General features: G+C 36.3%; 1 non-coding gene across 1 annotated transcript; it reads right to left on the reverse strand.

The window, feature by feature from the left end:
- Nucleotides 1-375: 375 nt before the first annotated feature.
- Nucleotides 376-5,516, reverse strand: LOC103995253 (uncharacterized). Its single transcript, XR_010515435.1, has 8 exons — nucleotides 5,107-5,516; nucleotides 4,789-4,955; nucleotides 4,136-4,311; nucleotides 3,767-4,033; nucleotides 1,651-1,744; nucleotides 1,151-1,169; nucleotides 986-1,043; nucleotides 376-754 (listed from the first exon to the last, which is right to left on the reverse strand). It is a non-coding gene; the product is annotated as an uncharacterized LOC103995253 (transcript).
- Between the last annotated feature and the right edge of the window lie 745 nt (nucleotides 5,517-6,261).

Genomic DNA, 6,261 nt, shown 5'->3' on the forward strand with positions numbered 1-6,261 from the left:
GTTCGAATTCACTTTCAATGATTCCCAAGTAGATCAAGAATCCACTCAGACATGATATGATACCAACATAAACATTAAGCATTTCCATAACCAAAGTGTTGGAAAATATTCACTGGTGGAGAAAATAATGGCAAACACATTAAACCTGGCATAGAAAATCAACCATGGGATGTGCAGAACTGCAGATGTGCCAATTTACTTGAATCTAAATATGCCATGTATGTATTAATTACATATATAATGCAAGCTTAAGTGCCTGGTATCAATTGATCATCAGAATCTGCAACAATTTTCAGTGATCTTCTAAACAGTAAGGGTGCCGAAAAGGTAACTCTTTTTCATCAAGATCAGAGGACCAAAGGGACTAACATAATCTAATTCCTGATATAACCATCTTTTTCTCTATGATATAGCACTTGAATCATATTGGGACAAGTAATCAGAGATCCCTATAAGACTCTCTACCACAGAGTACATTATGATATCTGTCATCTGAAATTTTATCACTGAAATGAACAAATAATTTAATCATACATTACAGGCCTGATTCAAATGCAAACTCATTATGCTAGCTTAATACTTAGGGACTCCCCACTGTCCATGCTGCTCTTTTGGTGTGCCACAAACCATAAGTCCTCTCCTCGAAAGATTGATATCAGCCAATGAAATTTTGCTTGACACATAGCAACTTCAGAATCTACTACTGTTTTCAGGAATTTTCTTGGAACAAGCATATGGAATCGTATTGGTCATCCTGAAAATGAACAACTTAGAGCAAAGCACCTCTCTTGACAAGGTGAATGGAAGAAATATTAATATAAACAAGAACAATGTATTTTGTCATACACTTGAACATAAATTCATTAAAGAAAGTAAGAATGGTCCTTAATGCTCATGGTCTTGTATCGAAAGGATCTAAGTAGAGAAGGTAAGAGATAAGCAGTGGATGTAGTTAATCAAATGCACATAAACAGAACAATCTCACCTCTCCTTGCGCTTTTCCAGGAATCGTGATAGTGATGCCTTATGAGCTTGATGTACAGCTGCACATATAAATCACCAATCTATTTATTTACCTGGGCTATTTAACCTGATTAAAAAGTTATCAAAAATTTAGTAGACACAGAAACAAAGACTGTATATGAGATACGATTAAAATCCTCATTATTCTGGAGAAACAAAGTTTGCCAATTCATCAAACCTTAGAGCTAATGACCTCTTGGCATGTCAATTGCTACAATTTCTAATCCTAAAACTGAAGTTTATTTTTTGGAAATTTCTTGCCAGCTTGTAGGAACCATGGAACCAACAGCTTTAGTCCCCATTGTGTCATCATAGGTGCTATCACCACCACTTGAGCTAGCCACTGTATATGACATAACTGATGTCGAGCATGAGGGATATGAGCAGGGTGATACCACATGATTCCTGTTAGATCTCAAAGTCATTTTCGTAGTTAAACCATCTGATTCTACTACTTCAGCTGGTACTGAGGCTGCAGCTAGTAAGGGTGCTTCAGATCTCGAATTCAAGCATTTGAAGTCACTGTAGATCCCTTACTAGCCAATAATATAATTACCTAAGCGTGAAAAGAAAATTAATCGACAAAATTGCTTCACAACCATGGCATTCACATCAAAATTGGAATACCATATCCAATGGAATGTCATCATACACATTTATGCAGTTCCCACAGAAAATAGTTAGCTGAGCAGTCATATTTGTAATCACCGATAATTTTTCCCTTAACATAAATTAATTACTATAAATGATATATTATTTTATTATTAACTTCTATATTTGTGTATTATAGTTAAGGAAATGATTAGATTTGGTTTCCCTAATCATATGGATAAGTTAGGAATTCTACTAATCAATTAAATTATTAATTGATTTATTTCCTAATGAGTGATTTGATATTTAGGAAGTAAATAGTTTACATTCCAGTTTTGTATGTGAACTATAAGAAATAAATATTATATTACTTTTTTGTGTGTAAAAATAAATGTAAAAAAATTAAAAATAAAAATTAAATTATTATTTACCTTTCGGGGAGATTTCATCTTCTCCTATGTAAAGGGACTATTCATCCCTCATTCTCTACTAGGCCTAACAATAGGAGGATTGATGAGATGACTTTTTGGGGATGATATCAAGAAAGAGATAATCGAAGAGAGGTAGGATCCTTTCTTTTTAATTAGCTTTGATTTGTGTTTTGAAATCTTGACATTGAGATTGTTACAATTTTATAATGAATAATGATGTTTTAATTTCGAAATTTCATGATTTTTGAATAATAATAATTGATTTGTGATGTTAGATTGATTATTTGATTTGTATTGATCTTTTAAGCTTAAGTGAATTTTAATATTGATTTAATTATTAAAATTATTATTTAGTATAATAGTTCTAATTTATTTAATTAGTTATATCTATATTTCAAGAATTATGTGTGAATTTTTGTAATATAATTAGTTTTAAATTTTAGATCATGAATTTACAGATTTAATTAATGTATTTGAATAATCCTTTAATAATTTTAAATATTAAAATATAATTTAATAAGAGGAGTCTAATTTGGGTGTCAAGTTGATCGATCAAATCGAATCGACTCAGACCATGTGATCATGTACAACCTAGCTTATGTGACTAAGCACAACCTAGCCCATGTGGTCAGGCATGACCCAACCCATGTGGCTATGTACGATCTAATCCATATGGCCATGTATGACTCAGCTCATACGGTAAGGTACAACCCAACCATGTGGTTAGGCATTAACCAGCTCATATGACTAGGTACAACTCAGTTAGGTGGTCAGATACGACCCCAACTCATGTGTCTATGATCAATTCGTGAGCCAAGCATGGCTTAGTTCAATGGTAAGGCCCAGCCCAACTTATAAGTGAGGCTTAGCCTAGTTCATCCCAACTCATGTGTCTATGATCAATTCGTGAGCCAAGCATGGCTTAGTTCAATGGTAAGGCCCAGCCCAACTATGCGATTGATATTAGACATATCATCACTCTTTTTATATAGCTCAACCCGTCATACCTCAACTCAACCTAGTATTTGGAACAGGTATATGCAATTACCTCAACTCAACCTAGTATTTGGAACAGGTATATGCAATGATTATTGGTTTGAGAACATGATGAGTAATCTACTATTGTGTAATAGATTTTAGAATGAAAAGAAAAGGAGGGAGTTTATTATGGATAATAAATTACTGATTTATTATTCTTTTTATAAATTCAGGATGTGACTAGCCTATCAACTTCGTTTGGTCTAAACCACTGACCCAAATACTTAAGCTTTAAGCTGAAGTTTTTATAATAGTACGCTCATCAGACCCTTATAAGTCAATCTTAATCTTGCCCACTTTCGATGTGGGACTAATCAAGGGTGTTACAATCACCCCACTCAAGCCCCAAAATGCCCAAATGCTAGGTCGACTCTAATACCAAATGTCTTGACTCGAGCCTGATGGGCTAACTAGCCTATCAACTTTGTTTGGTCTTAACCACTGACCAAAATGCTTAAGCTGAAGTTGATAGTAGTACACTCATTAGACCCTTATAAGTCAATCTTAGTCTTGCCCACTTTCGATGTGGGACTAATCGGGGATGTTACAATATTGGTGGTAATGTTGGTCATATTGCTGGATAAATGAATACATCATGCCATATTGTCAACAAGATGGAATGTATAGTGTCTGAAGAAAAGAGTTGAAAGCTTTCTCCTGAAACTTATCAGAAAATATCTTACCTTGGATTAAAAGCTCCAAGCACAGGGCCACCAACAGGGGGTGTTAATGGTGGTGCCACATCCAAAAGGCTGCTGCTTGGCAGAGGTGACTGCTATATTAGGGCCATTTAGAGCACCCACAGTCTTGAACGAAGGACTGCTCATGTTGACAGGACTAGAGTGATTTAACTTGTGCTGTGAAGAATCAACAAAACCAGTGTTCTGAGGCTGATATGCATGGAATGGATATTGGTTCATCCTTCGCCATATGTTGAAACTGAAGCATTTCTACAAGATCAAGACACGGCAACATGCCAGTTTGGTGAGCAAAATGACCAGTGTGATGATTGATTATGTCTAAAACCAGTTGGAAAATCGATGCACACGTACCTGATTGGCCTCAAAGGCATCAATGGCTGATACAGGTTGGAATCTCGAAGATGAGTGTTCATCAGAGACATAGTTTCTTGACTTCTCCTCTTGTGCATCCTTGTAGAACATGAATGGCTGCATGGTAGACATCTTGTTCAAGAAAGGCCATTGCACTGTTGAAGCTCCTTACATAGCTGAGAGTTAGAAACAAATGCAAAAGCAGATTTGGAATTAGATCAGAAGCATCTTCCATTAATTTGACTATTGATTATTCTCAAAAGCTATACAAATCAACTGACCACTGACATATATCACAATAAAAACCATCTCAAAAATTTACAATACGATGGGTCTGATGGACTCAAATTCTAAAGTGCCCCCGTTTTCCTTTCCAATAACAGAAACATGAAACGCATTTCTCAACCAACAGTCGAGCAAAAGTAATTAGAGCAGCAAGAAGTTAAAGACAAGAATCTTTCAAAGATAGCATCCATTACAAATTTGAGCCTCTGGCTTCCAACATTTTACTGAAAAATTCAGCTGTTAGAGCACCAAACACACAAAAATCATATCTTTTTCCAAAGAAACGAACTAAACCCATCAAGAGAGTAAATTACTCAGCTTTAGAAACCAGAATTAATGCCGTTGCTGAAGGCAATCAAATCTCCTACCGTTTCAATCTTTAGAAAAAAGGAATAAAATGCCACACCACCATAAAAGCGTCGTATTTTCCGTACTCGGTCTTCGTAACAGTTGCCAGATCCACAGCTCACAAGATTTGCTTCAAGAAAATATAAGACCAACCTTTTATCTCAGATAGTCCAATAATTTTAGCAACCTAAGTCGATCAAATCATTCAAAATCACACCTTTAGCCGAGAGTCGAAAATCAAACTTCAAATAGTAAGGAAAAATGATTTGTTTAATTATAGAAAATAAATTACAATTAAAATTAAAGAAAAGTTCGATGGATTGAAAGCTTGAGCAAACCTAATCCCTGAATCTTGGCGGCTCCCACCGGTGTCCTCCTCCGACGTCTGCGGGTCCAAATCCCTCTCGTGAATTCCCAAGAAATCCGTCTCCGTCACGCGATCTGATTCGAACGATGCCTATACTTTCTTCTCTCCTTGCACCCAGAGCTTCTCCTCCTCCGTCAGGAACCACCGAAGCCCTCAACAAAAGCCCTCCTCCTTGCACACACTGGAATAAATCGACTCCCTTCCGGTGGTTGATACACGGAGGAAAGGGACGAGGCTGGAGAGACGTCGGACGGCAGGCGGCACTGGCTGGCGTCGGTTCCGGCGCACGTGCGCGAGCGGGGAGATTCCCCGCGCGCGATTAATCGGCCCTGGCGCTACCTCGTTCCGCTCTTCGTGACGATGACTCGGCGGGGTCCATAGGTGCACCGAATCGTATACGCCGCGTGACTTCATCCACGTCATCTTTTCTTGCGACGTATTTGATCCGTTGACGAAAACACGACTCGAGGCATCCGCACCCGATCACGAAGTTAGATACGAGATTCGGTTGATCGATTTCTCCCTCAGTTGCTACATAAGCACAGTAAGGGTTGAGTTCAATCAGTTCTAATAAATGAGCCTTCTATGAATCTAAAGTACTGATCAGTGACTAAATAAGTTATATAACCCAAAAATGATCAATTTTTTGTTCCTTTTTTATCCACTTGTAATAGTCATGGATCATTTGAATACTGTTGATGTTAAAAACTGTGTTAATAATATAATTTTTAAGTATAATTATATTAATTAAAAATTTAAGATGATGTGAGAGTAAAAGATTGGATGTTTAAATCCTCAAACTTGATCACTTATTCAAAAAAAAAAATCAATCAATTGAAGTCAAATTGTACGTGTTGGGTTTAAGCATGTAATCCATACGTGAGCAAGCATGTTAAGAATATAAATATCTCATTTATTTTAATATCATTTTTTTCTATTGGGTTATTTCTAACCTGATTGAACTGAGACACTTAAATCAAATTTGAAATAAGATTGAAAAGAAAAGTAAATATCTAATAGGGTATATACAATTAGTTAGTTATCACTTTGTACATTAACGTCACAGAAGGCTCCTAAGAAGATAAAGGTCAAAAAGCCCAACACTCTCCTACTCATATGGATAAGA

Source organism: Musa acuminata, chromosome BXJ1-8 (assembly GCF_036884655.1).
Source record: "Musa acuminata AAA Group cultivar baxijiao chromosome BXJ1-8, Cavendish_Baxijiao_AAA, whole genome shotgun sequence".
NCBI classification, from domain to species: domain Eukaryota; kingdom Viridiplantae; phylum Streptophyta; class Magnoliopsida; order Zingiberales; family Musaceae; genus Musa; species Musa acuminata.